Genomic DNA, 18937 nt, shown 5'->3' on the forward strand with positions numbered 1-18937 from the left:
TCTATATTATGTACCCTTATTTTCCTCATACCTGGGATTTCCGGATTCCTGCCAGCAGTAGGTTTGTTTCTCGTCTTCTTAGTCCTATATGCCATAATGGTCAGGGAGGAGTGCAAACTTGAGCTCGTGCCCCTCCTTCCCTTTGAGCTCTGTTTTATCTCCTCATTAGTTTTTTTTCTGCCCTTCACTTGAGAAATAAGTAACAAGCACCAGATCAGTCTGAATAACTGAGTTTCTCTTCTGTAATCAGTCTGAATAACCGAGTTTCTCTTCTGTAATCAGTCTGAATAACTGAGTTTCTCTTCTGCAACTTGCCTGCCTACTCACTACTCTTCTAGTCCCCAAACCTTTCATTGCTCTTGTGGGCATCTGCAACGTGGAGTGGGGAACATTTCTAATCTTGAGTATGACTCCTGTCTAAGGAGGGAACACTAAAGTAAACACGGTCAATAATGACAACACTGGAGACATCCATTTTTAGATAATGAGGGAAGGGTATGGATGATGTCTACAAAAATGTGCAAATGCAAGCTGGGGAAGCACCCACATCTGCACTGAATTCTGTTTTCTTTTTCTTTTTTCTTCCTTCATGAGGCCAGCTTGCCACAGAAAGTAAAAAGCTAAAGAAAAGAAGTCATTTTCAGTGAAGGAAAGGATTCTTAGAAGTGACATATTGTTATATTTAGAATAAGAAGGTAGTTTTTCAAGATTTAATTTCTTATGCCTATAGATTTCTCTGTAGTGATTTTTTTTCAAAAGAAAAAAAAACCCTCCACTTGGTAATCAATACTTTTGCTGCCTGCATTTCAGGTTTTGCTTTTTATTCCCACGACAAAAACTTGATCAAAATAATTTAAGGTTAGAGAGTTTGTGTCTGCTCACGGTTTCATAGCATGTGTTCTGTCATACTGGGGACAAAAAGGGTACTGAGCAAACAGTCAAGTTACAGAGCAGCCAGGAAGTAGACAGACAGAGAATGCCCTGACTGGATTACAGCTTTCTCTTCATGCAAGCCCCTAGCTTTTCTAAAGTGGTTCCACTAATTCCCTATCGTATTCCTACTTGGAAGGACACAAGGACACAATCGTCAGAGTTGTCCTTTAGTCCATTAAGTTCTTTTCTCAATCCAAGCTACTTGACAGCCAAAATTAATGATCACCGTTTTCTCTTGCAAATATAAGACTTCATAAAACAATTTTGGTGGCTCTCTTCAGAATTCACCCTCACCCTGAGCAGTAAACTTACCAGGAGTCATTTATAGAACTGCCAGTGCCACCTGATGTAGTTATGCTGCTCTCAGTGGATCACGTGAGCAGCTCTCATTAACACAGGTCCACTTGTTATGAAGAATCAGGCCTCAATTTTTCATTATTAATTAGCTTACTGCTAATATGCAGAAACTAGAAGTCTTTGCATATAATTTCTACCCTAAGTCTGATTCCTTACTATTATTTATGAAGTAGCATGATACTTATAAAGTTACTATGAAATATGCTTAACGTGGCATGACATTTCTTTTATGTCCACTGAGAATATGCAAGTGACTGAATAACCTCAAAGTGGAGTGAAATAAATCCAAGGCAGAACAGCTTTGCTCACTAGACCTTACCTGAAGGGAAAAGCTGTCTCACCACTCTTCAGCTTTAGGGCAATTAACCACAATGTTTTCAACAGAGTTGAGAGAAGGGAGAGTTTAGCAACATCTTTTAATGAAGAAACATCTAGAAAGTTGATTCCATTTCTGCCTCTAACTTCCATATTCCCCTTAGGCAATACCCAAATACCATGTAAATCATCCCTGAGTTTTAAAAACAAACCACCCAAACACATCTTATTTTTTTTCTTTCTCACAATTATTTAATTGTCTTTCTAATTAATTCCACACTCTGAAATAAATTATTGACTTAGCAGACTCTCTTGTTTTCTGTGACAGCTTAGGCAGTAAACAGGACATTAACAATTCATAATGAGCTGGGACATGTTTGCTTTTCTGTGTGCTAATTTGCTTCTCCATCAGAGAGAGTTTGACTCTTTCCTTCCTGCCCACTCTCTGAGGAAGAAAATGACAGACTGTGGTCAGCATATGTTGAAATAACAAGCATTAAAAAAAGATACATCCAAGTCTTGTCATATCCAAGGATGCAGAAACAATTGCTTGGACCTTTGCTCTTATCTTTTTCTTCCCCCTGTTTTGTAGGGAACAGCAGCTTTCCACACATAGACTGACATAGTATAGACACTGAGTCTTCTCAATAATGAGTGAGTGTTGCAGATAAAGGGTTAAGCTGATTTTTTTGTATGCAAAAGATGGATCTGATAATTATCCATGAAATTCATCTTGTGTCATAGCCCCTGAGGATAAGACACATCTTTCTCCATGCCTCAGAGAATAGCATTCCTGATAGAATACAAAAATAAGAAAAGTCAAGAAATCTCTAATGCGATGATGAAGAGTTTGGAGAAAAATAATATCCCAGTTGGCAGAGTTCAGTTTGGAACATAATGACAGGAGCCATTTTAGGGAAGGTAGCCTAGTTAGTGAAGGAACCAAGCACCTTACGTTTGAAATTGAGTCACAGAGGCACCAAACTATGCTTGGGCAAATTCAAGAGTGGTGGGCAATCAGAAAGAGTACTTGTCTAATATCAGCCTGGGAGTTGCCGTGTGGGTTGGATAAAGACAGGCAGGTAGATAAAGATAAACAAATAGTGTTCCTTAGACTTTAATATGAGGAAACGTGGTGGGATCAAAAGTAATGCGACAGCTCCGTCCCTAGAGAAGTTATGGTAAAAATTAAGCAGATTTGGTATCTAACACAGGTATGAGTATCAGTTGGAACATGAAGACGGGGGTACAGGTCAGGGATAAAGCATTTGCCCAAGTCCCTGTATTCCAGATGTACCATTCCCAAAAAATAAAATATGAGAAAGTGGGGGAGAGAGATTACATACAATTTAATGTGGAGATGATATATAATATTTATTTAATAAACTATAGTAAACATTATTTACTATGAATAGTTAAAATTATAGCTTACTGGGTAGGGTATTTACCTAGCACGTACAAGCTTCTGACTTTAGATCCTAGTCTCATATAAATGGGACATGAAATATTGTGACACATGATTAGAATATCCAACTCTAAAGGAAGAAGGAAGGACCAACAGTTTAGCATCATTCAGGGTTACAAACTGAGGTCAAGGCAAACAAAAGCTTGCTTCAAAATAAACAAATACAATTAAAGTGAATAATATGAATATGTATATTACCCTTCATATTAAGTCATGCTGCAAGAGACATGGCATTGAAAGAATACCAAAAGTTTGGAACCTGGAGCTTTTGATTAACTTACGAAGCAAGATTATGGAATTGGTACTTTGATCCACATTCTTATCCGTCTCTTATGCCAGCTTTGAGGTAGGACTTCCGAATGAGAAGTTTCCCTGTGGCCAGAGAACGGCTAATCATTCACCTACATGGGAGATGACTTAATTCATAACCACTGGAAACAGGAGCTCCAGATGAAAAGTTTTAATTGTAAGGGCTAATGTTACCAGGCAGTCAAGTGGAGAAGCAATGAGAAGCTGCATGAAGGGGAATATTATGCAAATTGATCTGAAAATTGCTTGCAGTTATATTATCTCCAAGAAACCATTTCTGCTAATTCAAGGAACAATTTCTTTCCTCCACAAAGACCATTAGTACTCTGGGAAACAGGAAACCCTTAGCAGAAGCAGGGCAGCCTTTGAACATCCACTGGCTCCTTGAAAGGGCACACCTGTACACATGTGGGTCAAGTTACTAGTATGCTACTAGGAAGTGGGTTCTAACGAGTCTCAGCCATGTTTTCTGTCTTTCTGCTCCCTCCTCTTTGTGTTCAGCATGGACTCAAATGTCCAAAATATAACACACATGCTGTAGCTATCAGGGTATAGCCTTACACTTACTTTCTTAAGTAAAACCACAGCTGGATAGGAGACCAGACTCATTGAATGGTGGGTCTTAAACATTGCGTTGTTTTATCGGTATGAGTTTTTGTGTGCAATTGCGCTTGTTTGCACGATGGATGTGTGTTGTGATGCATACATCAGAAGATTGACTTCTCACTCCCTGTCAATGTGTTCATCACTGTCTAAAAGTGGATCCACATAGACTGCAGAGCCAACAGAAAGCAGAAAAGAATCAGATGAGTAATGCTGTCTCATTCTGGCCCTGCTCTTCTTCATGAAAATGTTCTTCAGTATGCTGAAAGATAGAATTGGCATGCTTCTTCCCATGTCATCCCTCATCTTGAACATCAACCCTGTCTGACTTTGGTTTTGTCATCTGTATGTAGGAATCAACATTGAGAAGTGTACACAAATGGTCAGTCTGCAAAATGAAAACAAGCCCACAAAAGCAGCATGCTGTGTCTATCATCTCATTGTTATTCATAGCACTGGAGTGGATTTGTTCTCAGAATTTTGATGATCATACTTTTAAATCACTCCTAAAACTGTCAGTAATTTGCATCACAGTTGAACCAGAAAATTGCGAAATTGCATATTCATACAAGTACAAATCATTTCATTCATCTTCTCTGTGGACTTCAAGCAAAGGAAGTTTAGTTTAAATTTTCATCAACATGGACACCTGGCCACTGTCCCTTTTCAACTGCAAACAGCTACCTACTACACCACAATCGAATCTGTAGTCTGAGGTATGCCTATTCCCCCTCATAGATTATTTCCAAATATTTTCCTAAAACTCACTTTATATGATAGTGTTTTTCCCGAGAACATTATACAAACAATTTTACGTCTAGGAATGAGTTCAGCCTTTGGAAGACCACTAGGGAAGCATTTAGAGAGTTGTTGCTAACCAAGACCTCAAGTTCAAATGATACTGATTTTATAATCCCAATCAGGATGTATCTTACTACACTTCTGTCAAAAGATGCCTTAGAAGAAGGAACCAGTGTACACTGCAGATGTTGGGGAAGCTTCTATACAAATGAAGGGCTAATCGGGTAAGGGATAGTGAAGGGAAGTTGAAGGAGGGGTATGCAGATACATAAATGGTTGTGTCTGTTGTGTGTTGACCAACATTTTAGAGTACCACTTAGAAAGTAGATGATGTTTCCCTATAGTTGTGCAGTTAGCGGCCTGCCCAACTTGCTCTGATAAAGATTATAACAAAATAAGAGTGGAAAGCAGCTAGAGCATCCATTAAGAGTGGAGCAGGGAGTTCCTCATACCCACGCCTCTGCAGTTTTGTAGCCATGGAACCTCACACGAATTTTAAGTTACTTTTCTATTCTGTCTTAGTTTTCTGACTACAAAGAAAAAGAAGATGGTAACACTTAAATATTTAATATACTATGTATGTGTCTATGTATGGCTATTATACTACATTTCAGTTGTTTACTATTATTATTTAAATTTGGAAACCTAGGGTAAGCATCAAATTGAAGTGAACATGGTCTGAGAATATGGGCTGAGGTTACCTCAGGTTCCTTCTTCCAATATTGAAGAAGTCTTTAAGGATTTTTTTTAAAAATTCTTTTATATTTTGCTATGGCATTTTTATTAATTGTTGTTTCATATGTGTGTGTGTGTGAAATATATATATGTGATACACACACACACACACACACACACACACACACATCCTGCTCGGTCTTTATAATGTTACTTGTATGTATGCTGTTTGGTTCCTTCACTCCCATCTGGTTCCAATCCTTTTCTGTTTCTCCTTATAAAGCAAACAGGCTTTTAAGGGTTAACAATAAAATGGAACAATATAATGTAAAACAAAACCTAACACCATGGAATAGGACAAAACAAAAAGGAAGAAAAGAGCCCACGAAATGGCACAAGAAACAAATATTTATGCAGAGACCCATTTGTTTCTACACCCAGAAATCCCATAAAAACACTAAACTGGAAGCTATAATATATACACAAAGGAATTGCTGGGTAAAAAAAAATACTTAAGTAAAATAAAACTAAAATGGAAAATAAAATAAAGAAAACGGAACAACCCTGCTATGACATCAGGAGACGAGGAACATCTAACAATGCATCCGGGAATGTAGCCTACCTTTAAGAGGGATTTGTTTTTCTCCCTTGGAGGAAAGCTTGATTTTTCATTTACAGGTTGATGCCATTTGGAGGTATCTTCTGAATTAGAGACGGAGGCATCCAATTTTCCTTTCTAGGACCCCATCTGTTTCAGACCCACACAGGCCCTGTGCATACCTTCTCAGTCTCTTTGAGTTAATCTGTATACCAATCCTGTTGTTTAGAGGGCCTTGTTCCCTTGGTGTCCTCCATCCCCCTTCTCTTTCTTAAGCTCATTCTGCTTCCTCTTCTGCAGACTTCCCTGAGCCCTAAGGAGAGGGATTTGATGGGGGACATCTTAGTTAGTATTGAGTGTTCCAAGGCCCTCTCATTCTGCATAATATCTGGATGGGGGTCACTGTGTTTGTTCCCATCTGCTGCAGGAGGAAGCTTCTCTGATGATACCAATCAAGGCACCAATCAGCCTCCCTGAATGGTGTGTTATATGTATGCTTTAGGGTTGACCATTTTGTGTTACATCAATTTGTCTCAGGGAAGACCTTTTCTCTTGCTGACAGCATCCCTTAGGTTCCTGTAGTTCTTTGTGTAGGGTTAAGGTTGTCCACATTGAGGCTTTGGGCCTTTCCCTAGTCCACACCGACATGTTTATCTGTGTTTAAGTAGCAATGTTGACAAGACTTTGTTGGTGCAATGGATGGGGTCTAAATAGAAAACCACTACCAGCCAAAATGCAGAATTGTGGATCCCAGTTCCAACAGACATTTACAATACAATTAAAACTCCAGGATCATTGTGGAAAAGGAGACAGACATACTGTAGAAAACAGATCAGGGTGGCTTCTATGAGATTGTCTCTCCTAGGTTTACCAGAAGGTATACCCATAAAGTCTCATGGAGGTTCTATAATAAGACAACAAAAATGGGTTATATCATGATGAGGGTATAAGCCGTGAATTCTGTCTGACCATACTCTTAGCCCTTCAGTGGGTAGAAGACTAGGCTTTTGTTAAGTTAATATATTCTAAAATGATTTTTGTCTATTTGTCAAAATTTTAGGTCCAGTAATAGCAGCATGTCAGGTCTGACAAAAGGGAGGGAGCCAAGGACTGACTATTTAGTAGATTAGAATTACCTGTAATAAATTGTAGTTAGGTCTGAACCTGGAAATTCCAAACTCTCCACAGTCGGTGAAGCTGTACACAGTCAGCCTCTGCAGATGCACTGAACTTTTAGGACCTCTTGCTCACAGTTTTTTCTGTTGGTCTAGCATCACGCTTTCTACATGTCAGTGACCATACATTATTTATTGGTATAAAGCCCTTCCTAGACATGAAGGTTTATTGCTAGGAACTGATAAAAAATGAAACAGAAACAGACAGGACAGCAGACTTTAGGAGAGATGAACAGCTTGTAAAGACACCTAGATCATGTAAAAGAAACTAACAATGATGACCCAGATCTGACTTTTTTTTTTAAAGTAATTATTTTTATGCAATGTGAATGGTTGTTTTGCTTACATGTTTGTTCTCTACTGTTTGTATGCAGTACCCATAGAGGGCAGAAGAAGGCATCAGATGTCCTGAGAACGGAGGTCCAGACTACTGTTAGCTGTCATATAAGCACTGGATTTTGAATTTCTGGAAGATGAGAGAATGTTCTTAAAAGGTGAGACATCCATCCCACACCAGGGCTTAAAAATGTACTTTATATCTGATATAACATTTACATGTGACATATAATGTAATAGGATTATTATACTTAAAATAACTAGGAACTCTAATTAGATTAATAGGTGAAGAAAACATGAATTTTAAGTAACTAAATCTACAAACTTTTAAAAAGCTAACTTAGCTACAGGTCTCTCCTGTATTTATAATCTTTTCCCTTTATAAACCATCGTATCTATATTTGGAGTCTTGAAATAATTATTATCTTTTAATTTTAGTTAGAAAGGTAAATAAAAACATTATAGAATGTATTATATGATAGTATAGGATATATAAAACATTTTTAAAAACAAAATTATCTTTTGTAGTAAATATTAATAAATGTTAGACTTGTAAGAAATCAGATTTTTCTAGCCCTTGTAAGGATAACCAAATCTTTCTTTTTCTTTAAAAGTCAGACATAGAAATGAGACCCTGGAGGGACTCAGGGTAGCACTGTACTCTTCCGTTTTATTAGACAAATACAAATACTGTTTGGCTAATTTTAAAAACCTGGCTAATTAAGAAACATCAGTACTTAAGACATGAAATTTTGTTATAATGAAATTGATATGTTTAGAACAATTTGGATAAGAACAGTTAACTCAAATCATGGGGTACCTTTAGCTAGAGAAATTGTAGTTAAAGTCCAATTTAAAAACGTGATTTTGAAACTCAAATCATACTGTATAACAAAATGATTTTTTATAATGCTAGTAAAAACACCTGAATCTTTTAAACATGGACACCAGTTTTGAAAAGGGTTGGGGTTTGGGGTGAACAAACAATTGTAACTAAAAACATGACTAATAAAAAAGTCTGGACTCAACATAGATTCCAGAATTAGAAATTAGTAGCATGAAATTCAGTATTCCTTGCTCTGACTGTACAGACAGAGAGATGAGGACAACAACCAGAACAGAAACCCAGGAGCAAGAAATCCCATGGGAACTAATGCTATAATTTCTGATGATGTTCTGTGTGAACTAAAAGCTGCAGAGGACACAATCAAAAGGACTGCATTTACTGACTTGTGGAGCTTGCCATATTCTTAAGGGGAATCTACTGGAAGAATATCTATAGTTCAGCAGGAGCAAATGAGCAGAAAGTTTTCTATTATATGGCAAATTATATTGTTCTTTCTAGAGGCCTGCCCGAAGAAGAAGCACTCTTACCCAAGACTAATCTGGAATTTATTGATCTGGTATGGGAGATATCCAGTTCTACCCTCATCCCCATGTTCACCTGTTTGTCTCACCTCTCTCACATGAAGAGACAAAAGGAGTAAGCAACATAGGCAGTGTTTAAAGTCTAGAGAACTAGGTTTATTATAAAACTGAAACATAAGGTAAAACAGTAGAATATACCGTAGTACCAATACCACATTGTTGATGGTAATTATGCCACTGATTATACTTAGCTACCAAGACTTCCGGTAAGATATGCATGAAATGCAAGAGCAATAAATAGCTAGAAGGAAAGAGAGCAAACGTTAAAATCATATACGGCAGGATTTAAAATTACAGTAATTCGCCTGCTGAGAGCCTTAGGGATCAGGAACAGCATTTTGAACAGAAGGATGAAAAATCCCAGAAAACAAAAAGAGATAGCAGACATCAGAAGCCCTGTAGCAGAAAGGAAGAACACCTTGGAAGTTCTTGTTAGTAGAGTGAAATGGCTGAGGGAAGCATTTCTGACCTTGAGGAGATCTCAAAAAAATCGAAAAGCGAAGAAAAATAAGGTGGGGAAAATCCCACAACAAACAGAATATTCAAAGATTTTGGGAGATCTGCAGAAAGCATATGATACACAAAGTAGGAACACCAGGGGGAAAAAGGGGGAACAGAAGACAGACTTGAAACAATAATAACTAAGAGTTTCATCAAATTAACACTAGACACCAGTAGGCACAGAGAACATGAGACAAGATGAACTCTACAAACTAAATCCCAGCACATCACCTTAAATTACAGAAAATGAAAAGCAAAGTAATGGTTCTGAAATAAGCCAGAGGGGAAATAGCACCTTCATTATGAAGGGCAAATCTAAGGATTATGTCTGATGCCTCAGAATCCATGCAGGCAAGAAGTAAATGAGGGGATACATTTACAGTATTGAAATCAAGACAAAATGAGCACCCTGAAGTCATCTCCTTTGGTAAATCACCCTTTAACAATGAAGAAATAAATAAGGATTTTTCTTAAGTGAACAAAATTTGACAGCCTTTCTTGGTATTGAGACAGAGAGTTGGGAGGATAGCTTTAAAATTAGATAGATTGTATATATATATATGTGTGTGTGTGTGTATGTTGTATAATAGGAACTTGGATCTATGAATGAGGTAAAGAGCAGTTGAATAGAAATAAGTGACTGCAATTTAAGTTTTAGCATTCATAACAATTTAATAGCTAATCCAACAATTACTAGGAATAATTATATAGATATTAGATAGATATTCTATATATGCATGCTTATGCACAAGTCGCTGAGTGATAACAAGGATACAGTGGAGAAAAAGAAAGGAGAACTATATTATGTCATATTAAGCGTTCAGATTGCCAATGAAGCAATATTTATTCTCTTGGAATACAGTGTGGATTCACTGTAAATGTATATTGCAAACTCTAGGGCAACCGCAAAAAAAGTTTATAAAAAGGAAAAAAAAACCCGTTTACTAAGAAGGGAGAATGGAAACATGTAAACTGAACAATTAAAATCACATAGATACACACACAGACATATGTGCAACACAGTACACAAACAAACAGCACAGACAAGAAAAGAAATGCAAGCCAATAGTGGTAAAGAGCAAAGTCAGCAAATGGAAAGCAGGAGCCAACGTGATGTGCATTAACCTGGTTACTAACGACCCTTTTTCATACCAATGCTACAGATGCACCAACTAAATTAGGTATTATCAAAGTGGCCCATGAGTTAAGCAATCCCAAAGGAAGGACAATATTAACTAAGCAGACCACCCAGAGCTCCCAGAGACTAAACCACCATCCAAAGAGTATACATGGAGGGATCCGTGGCTCCAAACACATATGTAGCACAGGATGGCCTTATCTGATATTGATGGGAGAGGAGGCTTTGATGTGGGGGTTTGATGCCCCAGCATAGGAGGATGCTAATGTGGTGAGGTGGGAGTGGGTAAGTGGGTGGAGGAGCATCCTCATAGAGGCAAAGGGGAGGGCAGAGAGTGGGGATAGGTTGAGGGCGTTGTGGACGGGTAAGCAGGAAGGGGGAGATATCGTTTGAAATGTAAACAAATTAAATGATTTAAAAATATGTTCTAAAATTGCTGATTTAATAAATACATGCACAAGATTTATCAAAAAAAGAGACTAAACCATACACTTTGATCAAAAACACACCAACAAATGTAAGGACACATGCAGATTCAAAGTAAAAGCTAATAGTAATTACAGGAAGTATATGGATTAATCTCAGATTTATTCTGGATAAATGTTTGCAAATTAATATCCACGATCCACAACCATCCTTAATATGTGTGCACGTAACCAGGGTGCTCTGACAGGTGAAGCAAAACCTAACAGAACTACAATGTGTAACACGTGCTTTGCTTGCAGATACCTCAGGAGTCTGCTAACAGAAATGGGCCTGTTTAATGTGCAGAATACCAGTAGGATCATAGTGAAACTCAACGGCACCAGCCATCAACTGAGCACAGTGAAGATCTGTAGAACATCGCTTTCAAACATCAGAATACACGCTACCACCCAGTCCACACGGACCATTTAGCGATGTAAGTCATAGTTTAGGCCATAAGATATAACACATGCTTAAGAGAAGAAAAATCATGAAATGCCTATGCTTAAATACTCAGACCACAGTGAAATTAAACCGGAACTCTCCAAATGAAGGCAGCTACGCTATCCCTCACATATTTGGAGGTTAAGTGACTTCCAAATAACATGGACTGAAAAGGAAATAGCGGAGAGTCTAATTTGGATTAAATCAAAGAGGTGTGCAACTTACAAAATCTGTGGGAAATGTGAAATATTGTCACAGAGAATGACGTTTATCAACAGAAAATAGGAAGTATCCAATTTTAATATTTTATTTTCTAACAAAGAAATTCAGAGAGAGAAGAGAAAGGAAAACCCAGAATAAAACAAAATAAAATGAAAAACTGGATAAAGAATTAACGAATTTGAAAAAGGCAAACTAATAGAGAAAAATTAATGAAACAAAAAGCTAGATCCTTGGAAGACTCGGTAAAAATGAGTGGCCTCAACCCAATCTAAGAAGAGAAACTATAAATACGCTTTCTAAAACTCAAATTTTAAAATTTATGTAACTATTTACAGGCATGCATATAAGAGTAGACACCCATGTAAAGAATGGACACCAGAATCCACCAATTAGAGTTTCATACAATTCTGATCTCTGTGGAATGTGGACTGGCAACATATTTATTCTTCTGCAAGAGCAGTATGAGCTCAAACCATTTGTCCAACCCCAAAATATACTTTCTGAATATGAATATATCAATTTGAAGTCAAAATAATAATTATCATATGAAGAAAATAGTACCAGGTTTTAAAATGGCTCCTGGTAAATTGAGCCACATATCTAGGGCAGTTAAGTATATGATTTCTCTACAGTGTCTTTCAAAGATAAAGGCAGAAGAATATTTTCTAATTCATTCTGTGTTGTAGGTATCACCCCAAAGCAAAATAAACAAAATGCAAGAAAAGGAATTGTGGACCCTATTTCTAATGAACACAATTATGACGATACTCACATAAATATTAGTAAAACCAGGGAAGAATGCCTAAAAAGAATTGTTCAGTACTGCAGGGGGAGACTTATGCCATTAATCAAGGTAGATTTAGCAGTCAACAATAAATTTAGGCTGAAGATGAAGCTCTTGGTAGCCCTTGCCTGCATATGAATTTTCGATGCTCATTTCACACTTCTGCCAAAACAATTAGTATTTATCGTACACCACATTAGCATGCAGAAGGGAAAATACCTTATAAGGAGAAATGGTGTACAACTCACGAAAGACAGAAAAGAATGATTAACTTGGAATTATAGGAACATGTCACCTGCAGATAGGGGTACTGTTGCTACTTTGTTTTGCATGACTTCCATTTCTGTTTTCTTGCCTCATTCTTCTTGCTACTACTGCCAGTATTGCACTGACTGGAGGTGTTGAAAGTTGGTGTTTGTGCCGTCTAAGGAATCTTGGAAGAAAATCTATGATTTTTTTTCCTATCTGATTATGGTGATGACCACATGGTTTTCATGTGACCTGTATTTTGTTGAAAGGATTTCTTTTATGCTTAAATTAAAGTTTCCTTTTAGATTTCAAACTTTGCTTAACGCTGTTTGTTCCCTGGGTCGCTTGTGATAGTCATGTGGGTTTCATTGTTCATTGTTACTGTGAAATCCATATTTTAAACACAGAGGGGCATGCAGATAGACCAAAGTAGGTGTGACAGATGCATAGATGATGGAGAAAATATATGCAAATGAGAAAAGCAGATACAGAAATAAAAATAAAGGTGATATTAAATAAATATTTAAGTTTATTACTAAAACATACAGATGTCTGCTAAGAAAATGCTATCAATTCATATATATACATATGCATATGTATATGTATATATATATACATATATATTACTACGTGATGTGCTGGTTTAAAAATGTTACTACCTATAAAATTCCAATTATATGACTTTTTAGAAAAGACAAAATTATGGATATAGTAAAAACATCAGCTACTGCTAGGGATTATAAAAGAAATGATGCATGGGAGGAATAAAGCAGATTTTTTTTTTGGGCACTGAAATTCCTGTCTATGGTTCTACAATAGTAGACACAGGTAATTATAAACTTGTCTAAATCCTTAGAATGTACCAGACCAGAACTGAATAATTATGTAAACATTGCTGTTGCCTTGACCTTGCAGTTTTCAGAATCTGCAATTATTAGAAGTAAATTACATCTGTTTCTAAGTTACCTGGCCTATGGGCCTTTGCTTCAGTAGCCGAGAACGTGTTGCGATATAGCTAAACATGGACATTGAGTAATAATGACATATGAGCAGAGGTTCAACAACTGTACCAGCCCTCCTGCTCAGGTGAGGATGTCAATGGCTGGAGGTTAGGCATAGGTGTTAACTGCCCAGGTAGCTCCTCTCAGCTACCAGGACATTATTCATGTTATTTAGAAAACGGTCAAGGTGAATTTGTGGGTATATATATATATATATATATATATATATATATATATATATATATATATATATATATATATATATATGCACATACATGCATATGGGAATGTGGTTATGGCCTGAATGCTTGTGCCACTACCCGTCTTCATGCCATGACTTCACTGCTTTATTAGGGATTCTAATGAGGAGGAGAGATGACTCATGGGCTACACTGTGGAAGTCTCTATTGGAGAAAACCTTCTGTTGACTGAAGAAAACTGAGGGAGATGTATTAGAAGGAATGGATACACTACTGTAGGGAAGGAGGGATCATCTGCTTAGTCAGCCAGATCTGCCCAATTATTTCTAGTGACGAATGGGGCAACATGATTTGAGGGAAATTTGCTTATAGTGAGCCCTTTCTCACCTTTTATTTCCTCTCACCCTTTATTTCCTGGCATACAAAGTGGCAAAGTTATTCCACCATTTAGGACAAAGAACAAGGTACTTACAAGCTTAGAAGCCTAGATCAGCTCTTGTGAAACACCAAACTTGCTGGTACATTTATTTTAAATATACAGTTTCAAGAACCAGGAGGAAGGCATTTTTGTTCCTTATAAATTACTCAGTCTCCAATACTTTCTCATGGGAGTGTGAAAAGATGAAGGTGGTCTTCTATGCTAAGACCTTAGAGAGGCAAACAGTCACCTTTATGAGCATTTAAAACACCCAGAAAACCAATGGATCTCGTTTCCATAGTCTCATAGATAAACCTTATGCATTGTGGATTATTATTTAGGATTTCTAGTTAAAAAGTGCCTGGGATGAACCCCTGTTTATGTTTATTTGGACATGAAAATCTATACAGACAATGCCACTGTAAATGGCTCTAATGCATAATGCTAGATACTTTCTTTATGAGGAAGAGCAATATAGAATCAGCAACTCTTCTCTGAAGAAAGAGACACAAAAGAATAAGAACTACCATCAAGGTATTAAGGTGCCAAAACTTCACATCATGGTGAAGGTACTTATCAGCTTAGAAACCTAGATGTAAAGGAGGAGTCATGCCTTAAACTTTATTGTGTACATAGGGTTGAGTTAGTTACTACTGGGAAATATTTCCACCAAACTGTGCCATGCTTAAACATGCCAAAAATAAACTACTGAGGGTCAGACTCTAGATTTTTGAATCCACGCTGGCTACTGAATACCATTTAACCAAAGTACCTTCTTGGTTCCTGTGGATCATTACTCTGTAGGCTGGTGCGTTTCCAGAGACCCCTGCAACACATGAGTGTAATGCTCAGGGTCTGTGCATGTTTATGTGTGCACTTGTGTGAGTGTATTGGAAGCAGGCTGGGAAGAATGCGAATGTAGAGCTATGAACAGAATCTTCTAGAATTTCTATAGTGGTATCTAATTTTTATCCTGGCTTTTGTTTGCTTAAAAAGAAGTGCAGGCCGACAGGAACTGGATGTGGATCTCTCCTGAGAGACACAGCCAGAATACAGCAAATACATAGGCGAATGCTATCATTAAACCACTGAACTGAGAACAGGACCCCTGTTGAAGGAATCAGAGAAAGAACTGGAAGAGCTTGAAGGGGCTTGAGACCCCATATGAACAACAATGCCAAGCAACCAGAGCTTCCAGGGACTAAGCCACTACCCAAAGACTATACATGGACTGACCCTGGACTCTGACCTCATAGGTAACAATGAATATCCTAGTAAGATCACCAGTGGAAGGGGAAGCCCTGGGTCCTGCTAAGACTGAACCCCCAGTGAACGTGATTGTTGGGGGGAGGGTGGTAATGGGGGGAGGATGGGGAAGGGAAAACCCATACAGAACGGGAGGGGGAGGGGTTAGGGGGATGTTGGCCTGGAAACCAGGAAGGGGAATAACAATCGAAATGTAAATAAGAAATACCCAAGTTAATAAAGATGAAAAAAAAAAAGAAGTAACTGTTAAAATACATATACCTCATTTGTTTGTAAAATCATTTAATAGAAATCAGAAGACGTTACGAATACTTAGAAAAGCAGGATTAGTGTTTCATTTCCTTCTGTCTGTAAATGTGTCATTGCTTCCTGACTATGTCCCATGTACCTCTGTGTCATTCTAGCTACACTGTACACATGCCATTCCTCATTTTCCCTTTGGAAAAGTTATGTCTATCTTCTCTTGCATTGCCAAATCATCTGTATAACACTCACCTTCATTTCTATAGGACATGTTGAATCAAACCCAAGCCTCTGTGACATCATGATCCTCCTACTGGAGATGGTAGCTGTATGCCCTTTGCTGTTACAAAGCCTTTCTCATAGTTGTCTCCATGTCAAATGCTTTTTTCCCAGGTTGTTTTTTCTTAAAGAAAATTATTGAATGGAATCAACACTAAAAGTATGTAAATATTCATAAAATTAAATATAATTTCTAGGGCTCTACTTTTTAATATTAATTAATTTATTTTTAAAATTCCCTTTATGTCCTGATCACAACCACCTCCCCTCCAATCCTCTCAGTCCCACCCTAGAAATCCCTCCCCTCTTCAACCCCTCTTCTTCTCAGAGGAGTCCCCTTGGGTACCACCCCACCCTGGGGCTTCTAGATAAAGCAGGTCTAGGCACACTGAGGCTGAACCAGGCAGTCCAAGTAGTTGGGAAGGTGATCCAATGGCAGCAAACAGAGACTGAGAGACCCCTCGTTCTACTAGGGGAACTATATTGACGCCAAACAGCCTATTTGCTAAAATGTTTAGAGGGTCTAGGTCAAGCTCCTGCATGTTCCCTGGTTGCTGACCCTGGCTTTTGAACCCCCATTGATCCAGGTTCGTTGACTCTGTGGGTCTTCTTGTGGTATCCCTGACCCCTTCTACTTGCTCACTTCTATCCCTCATCCTTCTACTAGCCTCTCTGGGCTCCACCCTGATGTTTGGCTATAGGTTTCTCTATCTGCCTCTATCTGCTGTTGGATGAGGCCTCTCAGAACACAGATGTGCTATACTCCTGTCTTCAAGCACAGCAGAGTATCATTAATAGTGTCAGGGGTTGGCCCTCTCACATGGAATGAGTCTCAAGTTGAGACAGTCATTGGTTGACTGTTCCCTTAGTCTCTGCTCCATCATTTTATTATCCCCGCAGATCTCGTAGGCAAGACACATTTTGGGTTAAAGTTTTGTGGATGGAGTGATGTCCCCCTCGTTCTTCTGTAAAGCTTGCCTTGCTACAGGAGGTGACCATTTCAGTCTCAATATCTCTGTCTAGTAGACATTTAACCTAGGGCCACCCCCTCCCACAGACTCCCTGTTTTCTCTTCCCATTTCAGGCCTCTAGCTAGTCACCAGAGATGTGCCCCTCCATCATTTCCATTCTCATTCCTCTCCCACCCTCCCTCTCCCCACACATGATATCTTTCCCTGTTCTTCTTACCCCCCTTCCCTCCTCACCTAGTGTCTTACCCAGTTCCCTCTCTCCATCCACCTCAGATGACTATTTTCGTCTTCTGAGTAAGATTCTTGTATCCTCCCTTGGGACCTTCTTATTATCCAGGTTTTTTTTTTTAATGTCTATGGATTGTAGCATTGTTATCTTGCACTTTATGGGTATTCCAAGGTTTCATTTATACAACTTTGTAAAGTCCTAGACTCTAGTCTCCAGCAGTAGATGTCAAGGCACTCTTCCTCTGGGTTTATTATTAATAATAATAATAATAATAATAATAATACTATTATTATTAACATTACTATTATTATTATTTCATTTCCTTGAAAATTATATTTTAGTCATTTTCCCCAACTCAAGTTTCTTCCAGATCCTCCCTAAAGAACTCTTTTTTTCTCTGTTCCCAGCATAATCCCACTTCTTAAACAGATGTAGAGCTAGATTACCAACTTAAACCAAGTTTGTTCTAAACTCTTATTTCTCTTGCCTCCAGATGTAGAGGATATGATTTTATGTTCTGTATAAGGCCATCAGTGGCTTCACAGCTCACAGAGATTGGTATTAGAAAGAGTGGAAATTGCAATCAACTGGCTTATGTCTAGTGTTGTGAAGAAACATACGATTGAAGCAAAGAATGCACGAAGAGGCAAAATGGATACAATATTAAGCAGTCAACTTCCTGCCACTCTGGTCTGAGTAGGTAAAGGAAATGCATAAATAAAAATTAAATGAAAGAAAGGGCCTGAAAATCACATGAAAGGAATGAAAGCAGAACTTCGAACACAAATATAATTACACTTCTTTGGCAAAACCAATAACCAGATTTTAGCAACGCCCATCTGAATTGTTTATTGAATTGCAAAATGAGAGATTATAAATCAGGGTTGACAACAAGGTTTTATTTCTCTCTTAGAGGTTGTAACTGAATAATAAATCATACAGACCCCAGCATTGTGTACCTTTTAGGATTCAGTCCCATGCTCATTGTTGGTACCTAAAAACAATATTTCCTAGTATGCCACACATGTGGAGAGAAAGCCTTCCTCCTGCTGCCTCCCTCCTCCTGTTCTAATTGAGTAAGTCGGTGAAGATGGAGGGGATTTGTCTGAAGCAGCCAGCAGGCAGAGAACTGGATGTCCATCCGAAAAAGACCCAGGTTTTGGTTCTTTATCACTATCAAGTTAGTCTAAAACAGAATTTTCTTACTTTAAATATTTCATGAAAAATGTGAATATCTTTTAAAAGTTTAAACACTCAGCAATATAAGAGAATAGTAAATTATAGTTTTAGGATATTCTCTCTTCCAGTCTTCCCAACTATCCAATAATTGTCAATGCAATTATTGTTATGAGTTAATTTTCTATCTTAACATTTAACATATATGTTTACATATGTGTACATACACATCAATATATACACACACAAACACATGTGTTTAGGCTCTAATTAATTATATTATACTGAATACATTATATATTATTTTGTAATAAAATATGATTTTAAATAGTTCTCTTTTCTTATGTATACAGACA

At 37.8% G+C, this 18937-nt stretch overlaps 2 protein-coding genes across 3 annotated transcripts in view; both read left to right on the forward strand.

Moving 5' to 3' along the window:
- Positions 1–13108, forward strand: part of LOC148000601 (uncharacterized) — a 251643-nt gene extending 238535 nt beyond the window's left edge. For 2 of the 3 annotated variants that reach the window (XR_015640024.1, XM_087589442.1), the window contains 2 exons: positions 7606–7725; positions 11360–13108. The gene's annotated coding sequence lies outside the window, so the exon portion shown is untranslated. Of the gene's footprint in view, positions 1–4335; positions 4699–7605; positions 7726–8912; positions 8971–11359 lie in introns of all 3 variants that reach the window. The other variant, XR_015640011.1, reaches the window with a different exon arrangement.
- Positions 1–18937, forward strand: part of Erich1 (glutamate-rich 1) — a gene marked incomplete at its 5' end in the record, with an annotated part of 52793804 nt that overhangs the window by 38947379 nt on the left and 13827488 nt on the right.

The sequence above is a fragment of the Rattus norvegicus genome, chromosome 16 (genome assembly GCF_021556685.1).
Source record: "Rattus norvegicus strain SHRSP/BbbUtx chromosome 16, alternate assembly SHRSP_T2T, whole genome shotgun sequence".
Lineage (NCBI taxonomy): Eukaryota > Metazoa > Chordata > Mammalia > Rodentia > Muridae > Rattus > Rattus norvegicus.